Here is an 18,212-nt window from a genome sequence, read left to right as displayed (position 1 = left end):
AGGAAATCCCAGCGAGTGCTCGCGCTCGGTCCACCTTTACTGAGAAGTTACTCAAAATCAACAGCAATAAATATTTTGAAGGAAGAAAACTCTGTAAAGTCTATTCATTTTACTTTCTGAAATGGTGCAAAAATGTTACCTACTCCCTGTACGGTTATTAGTCTCAGTAATGTAACATAACAGATACTTTCTAAATCCTTTTAGGCCTTCTCCCCCTCACTGGAAAGATCATCATTTTTTTATTTCAAAGTGGATTTAATAAAGAAAAGGAGTGCTGTTAAAGTAATACGTGAGGCTTTGACATTAAGCAGCGCAACCCTGCAGAGTCGGCAAGAACAGGGTCTCTAATCTCCCGTGATTTATAGAGGGCTCTTCCTTCATCTCTGCACTCAGGGAGGGCCAAAAAGTTTAGAGACAGGCTGGCGTCCCCCTGCTCCCACCGCCAGCTCCCGCTGGCCGGGCTGCAGGCACAAGCCTTTAACCACTTCACTGCTGGCTTCCCAGGCACCCATTAAAGGGCTCTTTATTTATTTGTATTTATAGAACAAAGTGATCTCAGAGTTAAGTAATGCCTACGGAGGTAAATGTTTATGTCTGTCATCAGAAATTTATAAGCAGAGAAGGAGAAGCTAATAGGCAGAAAGTAAAGACCCAAACTGTGTAGTGTTTGATGCTCATCTAAGTAAGCTCTGAAAAGCTTCGAGTAGAAACACATCTTAATTAAAAACTTACAAATATATACAGTTAATTTTAAAGCTAAATAAGTGAATTACAGATACCAGACAGCCTATTACCAACTGGAGAAGAATGTTTGCCTTATACTGGCTCAACGTTACACAAAAGTTCAAAGAATATGTTTCCAAACACAAACGCAAGAAGCTATTAGGCTCTCGTCACAAGGCAGAAATATCTCGTTTTAATGGATTTCAAATTCATCATTTTTTAGGGAAATGACCAGTTACTTCGGCACTGTAAAACCTTGTAAGCCTCTGCTACTAATCTAAAAAATTGAAACCAGTTCTAATATGAGCTTGATACTGGGAGATTCACGTAACCACCGGCAATTCAATTGGGTCAAGAGGATTAGACGTGGCAAGAATAAAACTTAAGGCTTCCGTGAAGTTGTGCTTAGGCACTCAGACACCTTTCCCCTTGTGTATGGCCCCACTGAGACCAACAGAGATTATAACCAGGGCCCAGAATTCAGGTGACTTTCTTCCCTTTAGGATCAATGTATACGTCTGTACCCAGTGGTGGCTCCTCAAAGGAGCTCTTGCCCCTTGGTTCTGCACCTTTACTGGGCCTTTCACAGGGAAATCTTGGTCTGTGACGAGCACTTCCAGGAAAAGTGAGGATATAAATAAATAGGAAGTGAACAAGTCCTAAAGGGTAGTGACAGACACACAAAGCAACAGCAGCCTGGCAGCCCTCAAGAGACCCTGTAGTGTCAGCAGCCCTGTATTCATGTGAATACAATGTTAATTGGTTTCAACAGAAATTATATGAACATGCAGACCAAATTTTGACCCACTTGAATGCTATGGGTTTAATTAAGCTTCTTCTACATACGTATTTGATGGAACATTTATAGAGTGCCTTCTCCTTTCCTCAGATTCCAGGCAATGCCAGCAGAGCAGGACTCCTACAAGGACAAGTAGGCTAAAATTCATCGTAACGCCAACACGTTTTGATGTTCATGGCTGGGAGATCACAGGGAGAAGCCATGACACGTGCAGAACTGCCCTGCACTCTTCCAGCCCCAGGCAGGTAGCAATGGTATCATTTACCTGCCAATACTTGGACTGGAAACTTTCTGGCCAACGCAGGTTGCCCTTGAAAGCTGAACCCTGCACAAACATGTGTTGGACATTTTAGTTTTTTATATTCATGCTAAATTACCCTACACTGTCTTCCCTAAAAGGTCGGGAAATGGAAATATTGACATACTAATTTAACATTCATTAACCAGCATATTGCAACCTATGCAAAATATTGGCAATCAAGATGCATTATTTTGAAGTTTGCTGAATTTTCCTTTGAGTGATAGAGCTCATTCCTTCTCTCTCCTCTTGCTGGTGAGGCTGAAATTCCTCTGTGCAGCTGTCTCAGGGACAAACTTGGAGAGTGAAGGGACTCCTGTACTCCTGTCTAATGGCGACTTGCATTAAAGTGTAAGTTGGAAGTTGCTTTGCTCTCTAGTTGCCAATGCAAGGGACAGCAGAGACCGACTCACGTCAAGCCGGCTGGGCCCTGCTCACGCCACGTGCACACGCAGCCGGCAGCAGGATGGGGCCTCAGCCTCCTGCCCACCCCCATGTGCTGCGCGAAGCTTCTGGAGAAGGAAGGGTGCTCGAGCTGCCCGCGGGTCCTGCCCTTTCCCTCCCATCTCCAGGCACGAGCATGTGCCTACAAAAGGAGTGGAAACTTGGCAGGCTGGAAAGAAGAGCGCAGTCAAGGGTCGGGAGCGGAGCCGAAGTGCTCCCGTTCTGCCCTGTGGGAATTACACCAAAAAGGTAACAGGAGCCGGGAACGCGCTGCCTTTTCCACTGAGCCTCCCAGCGCCATCCCCAGCAGCTGGACTGGCATGAACTGGTCCTACACAAGGACGGACACTTAGGATGTCCTCTAGAGACTGCCTTTAGAGAGCTTTGGTTTCACTTCCCAGCCTTAAAAAATAACTGATCGGGGTCACGGCCATTTCTTTGGGGTTCAAATTCTCTTTAGCTGGCAGGGTCAGTCCACACGGGCATGGTGCTAAGTGGCACAACGCTGTGAAATGGGGTGATTGCCAGGTTCAGCCCTCATTAAGCTCAGAAAATGGGTTAATAGTTAAAAATTTTCAAAACGTGCCTTTTCAGAAGACAGAATGCTTTAGCAATTCTGCTCCGTGGATGTCTCTGCGGAGGAGAATCTGAAACAGGACTTTCAAACCTACAGACCTGAGGCAGAAGAGGGAAGGCATTTAGGTTTTCTTCTGCATTAAGCTGTTTATGTGAAGTAGTACGAGGAACAGGTAATGGACCTTTAAATCGCCCGGTCCTGATGCTCAGCAGGCCTATGACAAAGTGATCTGGCAGTAAACAAGTCTTATCAGGGCCCCCACAATTAACTGCTCTAACTAGAGAATGTAAATCACTCCGCCCCAGCGGCCGTGTGATCCCAATTTGCACCTCATTCAAATCAACTAGATCGCCATCATTTACACAGCCACAGAGCTTGGTTGTACCTGCTCTAAGGTGAATCCTTGCATTTTATGTAAATGTTAAACCTGGGGGGAAAAAGAATTTCCTGAGCTGCCTCTTAGGGGGTCCTCCTAAGCAACCCAATGGATTTTAACCAGGTGCACAACCTGTGAGCAGCTTTTACCTCTGTTCTCAAGTAAGTGTTTTTTACTTTCTAGCAGAGAAGGGTTGAGGTTCTGCACGAAACATGCTTTTATTCGGCACAGTGAAGGGATATTACCTGGGAAGCCACAGCTTCCCTCAAGGCTCCTGAAGCAGCAATAATCTGATTTTTTCTGTACAGCTCCTGGCACACATGAACCTAGTGTTAAGCTGGTGCCTAAGGACACTACTCCAAAACAAATATGAAATGCAAATAACTTATTTAAACTATAATACAATCATATTTCTTTTTTTAGTAAACATAAATCTCCTTCTTTATTATAATCACATCTTATCACATACAGAGTAATTTAATACAAGACCTACCTTCCTACACATTATTGCATTAGGGAAAGCAAACTTTTTCAGTGTTATTTATTTCAAGTGGAATCTCCAGGAGGCACTCTCTGGCTCTGGAAGGCCTGTGTCCTGACGGGTAATTTAGAAGAAATTTTTAGCCCCCATTAGGTAGCAGTTGCTGATGATGTATGGTTAGAGCTACCTGTAAGCGAAAAAGTTTCTGAACTGGCAGAGCAATCTGGGCGATGACGTGGGAGATACCCTGAAACGAGAAGTGCCACCCCTCCCATGAGGTGGAACCGACTCTCAAAATACCTCTCCTTCAATTTTAGTGAGCGTCCACACTCTAACTGCTATAAACAGGCTACAGCAAGAAGAACTTCAGGTCAACCAGAATGAGGCCTTGAAGGGTAAACACCACTTTGCTGGTTTGCTGAAGGGCTCACCTCGCCCCACAGTAGGAATGAGTCACGACAAACTATCTTGACACCATCACGACTCAGATTTCAGTCCCTGTGGCTGCAATTTGCCACTGGTTTTTGGGGAGGGCAGGCTCTGGAAGCCGAAGAGCCCAGCATCTCTCTGGGAGATGCGGCTGCCAGCAGCCAGCAGCCAAGCCAAGCAAACAGTTATAACGTTGAGGGAGACCAGAGAGCGGAAAGCGAAGTACAGCGCTGCCACAGCCATCCAGCCTCCCGAGGAGATAGCCAGCGCTATGGCTTGTGGTTACCTGCCATACCCTTTGTTGCACAACAGGAGATTCGAACAGCTCCTAGCCATTGTGGCACCAGGGTTTAGTATACTATTAGGAACATACTTTGCGGCCCACATAATAAACACTTTATCCAACTTAGTAAAACAATCCCTAAGGCAAAATGAGTGTAAACATATGCACAAAACAACTGATATGTGGACAAATACTTGACAATGTGAGTATCGAAATTTGCCAAGTGTCATTCTGAAAAGCCCATGACTTTCTAAAACAAGCTATGCTTTTTATCTTTGGTTTACCAAAGATTATAGGCAGCCACCAATATTTGGTATCAAAGCTTAAACCTCAAGTCGCTGCAATCTCCTACCCATCAAAACATTTCCCATGGTTTTATTAGCACTAACAATGAAGTCAATGGGAGAAGAATCTGGCCAAAACCAAAACAAAAATCTCACACGCCACATTTTGCACAAAACGGGCAAAAAGACTCTTGTAAGACAGTATCACCTAGTAGGCAACCACACACATGGAGTCTATATATTACCCCTTCCCAGTGCAGGCTGGTAAAAAAACAAAAACAAAACAAACAAAAAAAAATGAAATGCGGGAGAAGAGAACAAAAGCATCCCTCATTCACAGAAAAGCCAAAGATCATTCGGGCAGATATAAATAGGCTAAAGCGCAGTGTGTCTGCAGCAGGTACCAGGTAGAGAGGTGGAAAGCTTCTCTTCAACCAAGCTGTTTTGAAAACAGCTGGTGGTCTGCCAGCAAAACTCCCATCTCTGTCTTCTGAAAATCAATTTTAAAAGCTCAAGAAGGGATTTGGAAAGGATACAATTAGCTACTGTTGTTAAGCAGTAGGATGTTTTAAACACCAAATTTAACAGCAGTGGAGAACCCTTCCCAGTCCATCTCTGCTTCTTTACCTGATCCGTGATTTACAACAGCAGCGATGAGTAGCGGCATCGTGGTGCCAGAAAACCATTACAGACTCTTCTGCTTCTCTCCAGTTCTGCTCTAGAATAATGACCAACAGCCAAGTCTTTTGCTACCCAGACGTGGTCCTGGGCACCCAGCTCTAGGTGGCCCTGCCTGAGCGGGGGCAGGACCAGGTGAGCTCCAGGGCTCCCTGCCAGCCTCAACCTTTCTGTGATTCTCAGTGCTGGGAGACAAAATAAAACCTCAACACCAAATCGAAAAAGGATCACCCCTATGGCTGTTGTTATCTCGAGAGGAAGGTAACATGGAGACCTGACAGTATCAGATCACCTTAAACGGGGATCTGACACCAGCAGTTACGCTTGCCATCTGTCTGGGTTAACTCTGTACCTCCGTTCGGTACAAATGTTGGCATTTAAGGAACAGCATGTACCCACTATGGGTATTCCTAAATAAATTTCTCCACTGACAACCAATGTATTTAGAGTCCTGCTACCTTAATATTCTCAAAAAGAAGCACGGCAGTTACAGAGCAATTGTACTGCTACTTGCAGGGTGGGAATTTTGAGGCGAGAGGATGGGAAGACAACAGGCAGGGAGGTGGAAATCACTGCAGCTGTCCCAGGGTGAGCTTTTCAGCTCCGAACCAGAGCCCCGGATGGCACGTGGTGTTAGCAGATAGAGCCGATAGATCACAGACAGAAAGAGACCCCTGGAGCAAAACTCCATTGGAACTACAGCAGCAAACCAAAGACCTGGTAGGGGAAAAGCTGAGCTGTTAATCATTTATTAAAGTAGTAATTATCATTCCCTTACTCTTAAAGATGCTAAAGAAAAATAGTATCTAAGCTTATATGAAAAAGCCTTATTTTTGTGGAATGGGGGATAAAAAGGTGAATCCCGGAGCTAAAAGTTTAATATTTGGAGCACTATCACTGGAAATGTCAAATTATTCCTACATACCACAATTAACTTCTAATCTATTCACATTGCCTTTTTTATATGTGACTCTTCCTGAGATATATCCCACATTTTTCATCATCATAAGACTGAATGATAATCTCTGGCTTTTAACTAGAGCTAATTCTCAAAGCAAAAGCTCTTCCCAGCAAAGTCAGATGCAGAAGGATCAACTGTGCAAGTTGGAGCAAGTTATCTCTGCAGTTGTTCTGAAATAAAGGGATTCCTTCTCCACTGCGAACCCCCAATTAAACACGAGGTCTAACACCAAGCTGCTTTAGATTTACATCTCCTTGTAATGCCTTTGATACACCAAAGTCTTCCTTTTAAAGTCTTAACCACAGAATAGCGTAGCGAAACGACTCTGAACCCATTTAAAGTGTTTGTTCTTCCCTTCTGCACCCTTGGATGGCAGTATTCATAACGACAGAGCCTGACAACACTCCCTTTTCAGAAGTTTAACTGAAATATGCATTTGTCTTTCAATTAACAGCAAGAGCCTATATATAGGAAGATTACCTACACATTATGCCACATTTCTTTGACCAGTTATAGACTGTAAAGAACAATGATCGAAAGAGAGAGGCTGTAAAACCAGCAAGATGCTGCCTGTCTTTTAGTGAGAATCCAGCCTTTAGGAAGGAAGCAGCAGGAAGCATGAATAAGATCTTGTATCACTATTCAGCTGCACAGCCACTTGATAGTTCGGTTTCCTTAGGAATATCCCTCCTGGATATAAGCTGAATGGAATCAGCACAAGATTCGTATTCTTTTGTAACAACTCCAATGTTTGGTAGATTTAATTCCTTTCTATGAATGGGCGTGTGTATGTGTTATCAACACACATGAGTAAGTATATAATGCACTTACAAAAAAGTGATTTAAACAACATCCCCTGTCCTTCGAATCAGTAATTCTTCAGCTCAAATTCCTGAGGATCTCGGGAAGCTGAAGTTTGTCGCGGATACTGCTAAAACACAGTGCAACAGCTGTGGACATTGGGAATCCTACAAACAAGTTTTAATTTTCAGCAAAGCTATGCAGTCGTAAGTCTCTTGGACGTTGCTGCCTGGCAATCCCACCCCGCTGTGACTTCTAAGCTTGTATGTTTATAGTATCCATAGCCAGAAGCTGCTTGATGCAGCTTATACTTGTCTAATTACAGCTTAGCAATTATAAGCAGAAATCTGAAGTATAAAAATCAAACATTTTGGTTAGCTACAGAGTGCGCCTTGTGAATACTGAGTCAAACAAAGTCCTTCAAGTCCTCTCCGCTGAGCTCCTGCTGTCACAAACGGTGCCACGTTTTGGATGAGACCAATGCCACCAGCAGCAGGCTACAAAATACCAACTTGTAATTCCAAACTTTATTTACAAATTGGACTGCATAGTTTATTCATAGCAAGAAGTGCTTTGAACTTCTAAATGGCCAGGCTGAACAAAATGGTGGAAGTTTCCCCTTTGAATTTGCAAGAGTTTACAGGCTGCTCGGTTTAGAAATCATGTTTCTTCACTAGATGAAGAGGAGAGGCTGCCTGAGGACATTGTTTATTAAAGCCTTTTGTTCAATTTACAAATTGAAACAAATAATTGTGGAGACATTTGCAGCTATGGAAAAAACGTGTTTACAAAGTGGAATAAAATACAGACTAAATACATTTGGATTATACTAGATCAAAACATACGAGTTTCTAACATAGCATAAAGAACGGTCAACCCTACGAGGACAGAAGGAAAGGCGCCACTGAGTCATGTTTTTTATAACAATCTGGTCACTTAAAAGATTCTGGATAGTTATACACTCCGAGTCCTTAACATGCACGAATCTCACAGCCACACTCACCAGCGACCAGCCCCGGAGATCAGAGGGAATCCGCCCTAGGATGCACCTACCTGCTCCTAACAGACCACAGATGCTTCCCACCGGGGAAGAAACCCCCTAACTTCCAGCTAATATTCTGTAGGAATATTTCTTGTGAAAGTTTTGCTTGCTTTTTGGTTCAGCCTCCCTCATGTGATTTCACTTTTGAACTCTAACTGGATTCAGAAATTGAAAAGCCCTGTTGGAGCACCTCAGCCCTCCCTCCTACGAACACGGTGCTGCTCCCTACACAAACCCGTCGCTCTCCCCAAATGTCTTCCACGGCAAGGTTGCCACCGCTTGGAAGATCATTCTGCAGTCTAACACAACTCGGCAATCAGACTTATTTCCCCAGTGTCCAGAACATATTCCTCTAAAAACATCAGGGTCTGTCTGAGCTGACATCTCAGTTCAACATCTTCAAAGATCACAGACCGCCTTGACTGCACAAGCCATGAAATTCCTGGTTATTTTAAAAAGGACCTCGTATTTGGCACGGAGCGAGGCAATTATATCAGAAATAAATCTCGAAGAGCCCCACCAAGGCACTGGAATTATGTCAGTGGAAAAATGGCACGAGAGGGACGAAGTTCTGGTCCTAAATGTTAGCTCTAAAAAGCTTATGTAAACAGCTATTTCCTATAATGTCTTAATTAATGGCATGATGATAGAATCAAGCTCTGTCTGTAACACTAACTGGAATTTCCAATAAAAGATATCTATCACCGTTAAAAAAAATACGAAGAACAGAATTAACCAACCAAACCGTACCAGTTTGCAAACTACGTCCACAGGAAAACCGCCATAACTGCAAGCTGAATCCGATGACTAAGGACAGCTTTTGTAGCACAGAAGTATTTTCTTAACATCAGTAAAATATGTTAACTAATATTATATTTAGTTAGCTGAACTCCACCGGGGATTAAAGGCCCACTGTGCCTAACAAAACTTTGTCTTGAAGCAGACTAGCAAATGTTATTTTAGTACAGAGTATTTGATAGCTAATCATGCTATAAAACCATAAAATAAAGTTGTGTTTATTGGTACAATTAATCCTTCCATAGCCCACAGGGCTACATAAGAAAACGGGGGGATGAGGGAGTTCAGGCCAAGGGGGTGGGGTGAGAAATGAGGGATTACTGGCAAGAGGGAAAGACCAGGACTGAAATGGGGGATGTTACTCAAAGGGAACTATTATTGTTGTTGTTCTTGTTATTATTTCATTATTATTCCAGTTGCAACCAAGAACACTCTCTCCATTTGGGAGTGCCATAGAGAATAAAGGCAAACGCTTCACAAAAAAGGAAATTCACTCCCCACCGAAGCTGAAAGCCTGCTCCAAGACTTACAGAAGCCAGCGAAGCACCAACATGACAGTGCCCAGCGAGATCAGAGCACAGACCACAACCCCCTGCCCCATCCCAAACCAATATGTTCTCACAGATAATGCAAACTGAAATTTATTCCCCATCTGAATTTGTTGCAATGTCTTCCAGCTAAGAATAAGCTGGAAGAGAAACCGTAAGAGAAAAAAACATTTTGTGATGGAAGAAACATATGCTGGAAATCTAGCTAGCATGTTAATTGTGGTTAATATGTGCATCGAATTAAGAATGTAAACAACACTAACACTCAGAGCCTATGCACTGACTTCCTATTTTCATTTTTACAGCTTTGGCATTAATAACCAGCAATTGCTTACAGTTGCCAAAGGCTTCTCCTGCATTTCAAATGTGAGTTACTGTATGCTAATGGATAGCAAATGCTAATAAGCCATAACATGTCTTCATCTTGAATAAAAAAATGCATGTGAGGAAGATAAGGAGAAAGCTGCAAGTTTTGATAGTGCTCGGTTTTATACCACGTTGCTCTGACCAACCTCTACGGAGCACACAATGGTGACGAGTAAAGTACGAGGTTTCCTGCGAATACCTCCAGAAGGCCTTGGGGATGCACACTTGACACACCAACAGCTGTAAATCTCCGGTGATTTATGTGCCGATCTGCAGACTGAAAATCACCTTTGGTGTTACGAGCTATTCCCCAGCTCTAACGGAACCGGCCCTACAGGGCCCAGGCGGCACCCAGGCGGGGGCCCAGGCTCTGTCATGCCTCCCCCTCGGCCAGGGACACGGTGTGGTGCTGGCACACGCTGTGCAGCAGTGGTGATCTGCATTTCTGAGGGTGAAGAACCGCACAGAAATCATTTTCTCCTATCTAAGGAGTGCCTATAATTGCGATGACAAAAAGGAGAAATCAATGATAAGCAGCATCTGCTAAGTTTTTGTATTCTTTATCTTAAATTCCAAACCGGATTAAACACATGAGAATCTGCTCACCCCACCTCCCGTCACTGTGTGGGACTGGTGACCAGTTTACTATCCCCACAGCACGACCACCCCAAGGTCCCAGTCACACTGTCACATCAGGCACGTTTAAGTGCAGACCAGAAAGCGGCCAGCCCCCACGTTCCCCGCTCTGCCAGTGGCATTACAAACTACAGGTGGTGAAAATAACACACATCTGCCAGAAACACAAGGCACCAGTGAGACAGGAGCAGCGATTACTCACGCAGTCTCAGGAATGGCAGTGTCCTCAGCTGCTGCCACCTTGGCCATGGGCTCAGGTTAACGTTTGTGTTAGGGCAAAGCTGTCAGACTCCATCAGGATTAGGCCAACGCTGCGTGAGGTGCTGTGCACGCAAGTTGTGAGACAAAAGCTCTTCTCAGGAGAGCTTCCTTCTAAATTACAGTAAGTATTTATATTATCATTATAAGTAATTGAAATTGTAATAGTGTTCCCAGCACAGCATCCCTGAACAGTCCTGGGAATTGATGGTGATATCAGGCTGCTGACCAAGCCACGGCTAGCAACAATTAATATGCAGGAAGAATTGGGACGTGGTGATTTTTCTAAAATACATCATTATTTAATGGAACCATTGCAGTATTTCTAAAGATAAAAAAATGAACTTGCGGGATGGAAATAAACACAACTTTTTAAATGAACCTAATAACATGAAAGTAATGAGTTTGGAAAACAGATGTGGACAAAAGAAAGAAAAGGCTACAGTACACTCCACGCAATCTGGGAAGGAATGATAAAAAAATTTACAAGCTGTTTTGAGTCCCGAATAAAAAGGGTAATCAAGCCAGGCTGAGTTATAAGTGGGAAGGGTACAGCATCCTGCAGCAGAGACTAAGCAGAACACCTCGCCCTTCTTTACTGTATGCTGAGGCTCTCCCGTGTTGCTGGAGCTCCAGCCTAATCCCGGCAGTTAATAATTCACATTGCGTACTGTAAAGCCTCGTCACCCTTTCTTTTCCCTGTGTCTGTTTCATCTTTTGCATTCTATTAAAGCAACAAACTGCTTGGGTATTTTTGTTACTCTGTCACTGACAAACGCTGGGGCAGGAGGTGGAGGAGTAAGGAAAAAAAAAATCAAAAGGTAATGTAATAGCCCAAAGAAAGGCACCTCGTTACAAGGCCAAGTACACCCACACTGTTTCCATGATGCCCAGTTGCCTCCCCTGTTAATGGTGATTTATGGTAACATCTATGCAAGAGATCCATCGTTAGCAAAGCCATGTTACTCTGTACAAAGTGGCTTCTCAAAATGGCACTGTGAGAAAGCTCTCCTCTGCAGTTGTTTTACTTTGCCTCTGAAAGCTTTCAAATTGAACTGCTAAAGTTCAGCCAGCATCTAATTTTAACCGTGAGTTCCAGGAGAGAGCAAAGCTGGTGGGAAGATTACAGAGTTCCTTGAAGCTCTGACCTACAACAGGAAGAGAGTTGTCAGCCTTCATGTCTCTCACTCTAAATCCCAAGGGAAACAACACTGGCAGAATGTTTTATAACACGTTCCCACTGTAAAATTTTGTATTTGAGAAATCTGATGCTTGCTCACTCCTTCTCCTAGACCTTTGGTGTGTCAGTAAAAACAGATGACCTTAAAGGAGTAATTTTAGTTTTGCCTCTGCTCTGCAGTAGGGATATTCAGGGTTGATGGGGCTCTGTTTACAAAATCACAGAGAACTGATACTACCCAAGAGCAACACATAGACCTGCACCTTTAAAATATTAGCAAGGAGCTGGCAACTTGTAGCAGCGCAATAATGTCTTTTTTCTGCCTTCTCGGGTTAACTACATAGCTCGAGAAATACCCACACGGAAGGCTGCAATCTGTGATTGTCATAAGGAAGGCTGAAAGGCTTCTGTCAAAGGGCCAAGGAGCAGCATCTGTTAAAAAGCTCAGGAAAGAGAAATTAAAAATAAAGTAATTGGACTATGATATCTCTGCTAGTGAAATCGGATACATTTTCTCTTCAAGTCACGCGTTTTAGCCAACGCAGGGTGGAACAGCCCAGACCCACGCTGCTACCGAGTGCCCGAAGGATCCCGATTTCAGGTGTTGCACAACAGCAACTGGAATACAGCAGAGTAACCAGGCACGCTCCCATCCTGCCAGCAAAGAACTTCTTTCCTGACAGTAACGAAGGTGTGGTGACAAATAACCAATAACAGGACAGGATATGAATAATAAATACTGAGAAACTGCTATTCCATAATAGGTCTTCAAGCGCACGGGCAGCTGAAGGAATTCAGTCACCCTGGAAACTGGAACAGCTTAAAAAAAACTTTTTCCCCCTCATTCTCATTTCTCAGCACTTCAATCCCTGGGAACGATCGCTCGAGCCACAGCTGAAGCCCAGCGAGTCGGAGGCAAAGGCGTACCTGCAGCTGTGAGCAAACCCACGCCCCAGCGCCACCTGACCTCAGCAGGGCCGGGGACCACGGCCGCCGGGAAGCAGGCGGTAACACAAATCATCCATCCTGCACTCACACAACGGCTGATTCTTCTGTCCTGGAATTTCCCTGCGCAGTGAATAGCCATTGTGCATCCCTAGTGTAGAACCAGCATGGCAAGGCCTGACAAAGCCTTCTAGATCCACCAGCAATTTTGCATTTGCAAAACGGCCGCGGCGGTCATTACGTGTGCTGGCCACTGTGTGAGCAAAGACAAGGGCTGCTCTCTGAACTTTCTCCTCTCCTCTGTTCCTTTGGATAATGAAAAACAGAAACGCCATTCTGGGACTCAGAAGCGTTCTGAATGATCCAACAGTTGTTACAGACCTCATGTTATCTGCTCCTGACCCTAAATTGAGACGTCTGTTAGTCAGGGATGATGATTTTTGTGCTCATGAATAATTAGTTTTGCTGGTTTAAGGGAAAAAAAAAACAACTTATTTTAATCAGAATCTAAATGAAAAATAGCTAAAAGCTACACCCTAACATCTGCCAGTTTAACATAGACTTACAAATAAAAATCCAGAGGTACAGTCTCATCTCAGGGAATTACGTGTTCAAATCCTCACGTATGGAGATGAGAATGTAAGTGTTAACATTTAGTTTTCTGCCACATAGCCGAGGCATTAGGATGGCTTAATGAGTCACTGTCTGAAACCAATAGCAAGTTAAAGTTCCTCTCTCACATACACACACGCACACATTTAATTTTGTGTATAATTACTCAGTTCTGAGTAATGACAATTTATTAGTATTTTCCCATCAAATGTACGAGTTGCTAATGTACAACATGTTAGTAATACACAATGCTCCTTTCCAAAGAAGGCTGGAGTTATTACTGTACCAAGTGTTAAACGTAACCATCCATTTTATTCCCCTCATCTCTCCGTTAAAGTATTTTGAAGTGAACTTAGTGGCTGTGAAAAGCACATTTTTCTAACCAGGGGATCCATTTATAAGGGTGAGAGAGCAGTTCAATATCCATGATTACAGTCTGTACAAATCATCAACATTTACTTACACAGTCACATAAAGTATGGCCAGAAGACAACTTTGTCTTCAAGGAGCAAATGGAGAGCAGTAATTTTCCTTTTGTATTTAATACAAAATATACTGCTATAGCATTTCAGAAAAAATAAGTTTCTGTGCCATAATATCCTGCTTAACTTTGTGTGGGTTTCCATAGGCAGCTAGTTGCAGTGTAAAGGGAGGAAACACGGGCAACAAAATGCTGAAGAATTACACCGTGTGCTAGGTCAGGAGTGCATTAGTTTTGACCTCTTCCTAATAGTAACACAGCAGTGAAAAAGGTATCAGGCAAAAGTGAAAGCTCCCAGCAGTTACGGTGTTATGTACAGACCTAACCCTGTATCGGAGTGCCATACTGATTCAGCCACAGCACCTGGGTAATTCCAGCTCGTAAACAGTACTGCTGGGCTTCCTGGAACCTCCTGTCTTCTCAGGATTTTGATCCGCTAGCCAAAAGCGCAAATGGAATGTACACAGTGCATAAAGTCCCTCCGAATGCGCTGATTTCAGGAAGATGGGGAGGGAAAGACGACAAACTCTGTCTGGCAACGCCCAAGTTGAGGTTTCATTTGAGAATGCACAGTCCTAAGCCAGCACGGGCTTACAGAAACTTGGTATTTGTTACTAGGATTAATTAAACACGCTGTTTTCCATTATTAGCGTTATAAAAAGGCAACGTGAAGGGGGATCAGAATGAGAATTCATACGAGTACTTTGAGAAGCAATGCTTTCAGTGGATGAATTAACAACACTTCCAGGGGCAGGAGCAGAGCTCTGGTGTCCAAGCGCCTCCGACAGCTGCTTCCATGCACCCGATGGCATCTGGACTGCTCGGGGCTCCCAGTGCGAGCAGGAGGCCTGCTGGACCTCACACAGGTCCCTGCTTTGCTCCTGCGGCCTGCTGGGTCCCCAGCCCTTCTGATCCACAGCCTCGTGGCACACATCCAGGCCACGACACCAAGCTGCACGCATGTCCCATCACTACTCGGATCCTGGATTTTAGCTGGGTTTTGAACACACAGCGCAAACGTGGAGCTGAAAGCGCCTTGCGGAGGCCGCCACCGCACCTCCTCCTGCACCACCCTCTCCCCCCGCTTCCTGCGCTACTGTTCCCTGCGTATTTAACACGGCTCTTGTTGGGACAACGTCCTTGCATTTCCTAGCTCCTCTGCCGAGACGTAAAGCACGCAGGACCCTCGCACGCAGGCGAGAGGCAGGGCTCCTCAGCGGGAGGCCGCGATCCTCCCTCCCTCCCTCCCTGACCAGCCGGCACCCCCGCCGCCAGGCCGCTCTCGCCCCACGGAGCGGATACGGCTAAATGCGGCAACCGGGCCGAGCGACCGCTCCATTCCCATGCTTCTTTTATTTACCCACTTCTATTTTAAAAAGCAGCATGTTCCCTTGGCCCTGGCGTGCCTCCCTCCCCCCGGAGCCCTGGGTTATGTGAACATGCGAGTGCCAAGCGGCGGAGGCGTGGTGGAGCTCCTGGCCCGCCGTGACATGCTCCTGACGTACTGTGTGGTCAAGGAGCCGGGACTGGGGGGCCTGAACGAGGGCCAAGCCTTGCACTTCAGCTTCCTGACCTGGCAGCCATTCAGAGAGACCCTGCTAAGTGCTATTTCCTAAATACACTAGCTTTTCATAACAATCTTACCACATTGCTTTCCTTTACAAGCTCTCTTAAAAGAGAACTGGACTCCTTCTGGTTAATCTACACAGACTGCATTTGGAAGCCATCAGAAACTGAACTCTAAACAAAACGTTATTAATGTGTTGTAATCTGCCCTCAATGTTCCAGATGAAAAGAAAATGTTTTATAGTTTTGGAGTATACATTTTAATTGCCTTTTAAGAGTGCATATACTTTTAGTGCTCTCTGTTATAAAACTGCAGTATCTGTTTCTTGATAACTGTTGAATGATCTCAGCTATTTTTATTAGGTTTTCTCCCCCACCCCGGTCCCCTTCCTTAAGCTACCACCACTGTAAGGCTTTTTCAGACCCTTTCTGATATTAGGCTGGCAAACAGTTTGAGCCTAAGATAAACTCCATTATAAACAACTTCTTTACAACATCCCCTCACTGTAAAAACACTTGGATCCAGAAAATTAGTTCTCTAAATGAACTTAGAATCCGGCTACTTTCAGTATAAATCTGATCCAAATAAAGGCTAGACCGAATTTTGCAGATTTTTGGCCCTTTCCTGCTCGTTCTTGTCACCGTTAGGAACGCTTGGCTCAGGAGCCCTCCTGGAGCCGCGCTGGGCAGCAGTGGGGACACCGGGGCTGCTCCCCGCCACCACGGTGAGGGTTGTGTCCTGTGGTGGGGACGATGCCAGATGCAGAGCAGCATCTCCCCCAGGCCAGCAGGAACCTGCGTGAGATGTAAGCCTCAGAATTCCCCCCAGGCAGTTCCCTGCTTCAAGCAGGTCTGGGAGGTTTGGAGGTGCTGCACAGCCTTATCTGCAAGCAGCCACTGCCCAGCGCAACGAGGTCTTTCAGTGGTCACAAAGCACCTGGCGTAATTTCCACATATCGCCTGATTAGGAAAGTACGTGGTAAAAATAAATAGAAATCAAGGGTCACAGAACCAACCACGGCTTTTGTTGTTCATTAAGCTGCAGTTTCAATCGATGACGGGAATGCTTAAAAATACTCCGTTTCAGGAAAAATTAGGCATCTGGACATCGCTGTTATTGTATATGTATCAACAAAAGTGCTGGAGAGGAACGGATCTAGCTAGCCAGTTTTATGTATGCGCTCCTTGAAATACCAAAGCCTGCTCTCTTATTATCCCCCTCTTACGCACCTTCAGTATTAATTGCAAGATAATTAACTTTCTCAACCTCCCGCATTAACTCCTCCTGTGATGTCTCTAACACCTCCCTAATACCTTTTTGACTTGCAAGATGTTATTACTTGATACAATGCAGGCCAGGATATTTCTCAGTTGGAACTGTACTCCGTGCTTGGAGAACAACCACTTTTCAAAGTTTTCCTCTTATGCAATTAAACTATTTGAAATGGCAAAGCCCCTCTCTCACGTCGGATTGGGATTCACATAATGCAAGTAAACTACAGTTTATCGTTGTTCTTTTAGTTCTTTTTATCTTCAAAATTATCAGCACTTGTAATTTTTTATGTTGTTTTTAAAAATATTTTTCAGTATGCAGATGTGCTTGTGAAGATTAATGGACTGGGAACACTGAAATCTTGTATTAATCAACTACAGAGAAGGCAACTGTTAAGTAAAATTTTCCACAGTGCTGCACACATGAGTTTAACCAGCAACTGCACAGGCTGCGGAGAACATCCCTGGTCTCGGAGGATTTCTTCTGGGCCTTCTCTGAGGCAGTTTTAACTTAAGTTCTGTGGTGATACCGGTCATGGATGACTCTCGCTGCTACGCTGTTCTCTCAACACTAAAAAAGTCACATCGTGAGGACCCTGTCTCGTGTTTACCCCGCTCCCAGCTATTACAAATAGCCAATTCATTCAATGGGGCAATCAATCTTTTGGCACAGTGATGGCAAGCTCCATCCCTTGTCGGAGGCTCACCTCTCCAAGCGCTCCTGAACTCCAGGACTGAACCCCAAGGGGTGCTGGGCCACAGATCCCACCCCCCAATAATCTACAGTCACCCCCAAGATCCTACTTCCACCCCCACTACTGGGGGAGGCATTCCCATCAAGTGATCTAAACACAGATTATATGGAACGAGAAGTTTGTTGTCTGTAGCAGGATGATGCAAAAAGAACCACCCCAAAGCACTGACTGAAAGCCGGTGTGCGTGTATACATTTAATTAATGACTACGTTAATTACACCACTTTCATTACTAATTGGATCAGTTTGAACCTGCTACACATTGAGAGTTAACTCGGCAGACAAAATTGTTACTGTAAACAACTGGTTTCTTGAATTAAGTAATTCCACCAATTAAGTAATTCTGCCATGTGTAAAGCAAACCCTACCTTAGCCATTTGTGTATTCTTGACTCATTTTCAGCAACATGCTATTGCTCAGTGCTTATGTGTACAAAATCCAGCACCATTACTCACTGCAATCATTTCTGAGGGTGGATCCATTCACGCTGGTTGAAATAACTGAATGGAAGTGATGGGAAAACAAGTTCTGTGAAAAGGTCCTGATAAAAGGAACACTTAAGTTTTCAAATGCTGCTTTGGGTATAAACTTTTGAGGTTTGTCAAGCCTGATTACAGTTT

The 18,212-nt window shown here is 44.4% G+C and overlaps 1 protein-coding gene across 14 annotated transcripts in view; it reads right to left on the bottom strand.

Annotated features, from left to right (window-relative positions):
• BCAS3 (BCAS3 microtubule associated cell migration factor) overlaps positions 1-18,212 on the bottom strand; it is a 357,411-nt gene that overhangs the window by 80,016 nt on the left and 259,183 nt on the right. The window lies entirely within an intron of this gene.

The sequence above is a fragment of the Anser brachyrhynchus genome, assembly GCF_964034855.1.
Source record: "Anser brachyrhynchus genome assembly, chromosome: 20".
Lineage (NCBI taxonomy): Eukaryota > Metazoa > Chordata > Aves > Anseriformes > Anatidae > Anser > Anser brachyrhynchus.
The sequence above is the reverse complement of the archived record's forward strand: the minus strand, read 5'-3'. Positions and strand labels throughout refer to the sequence as shown.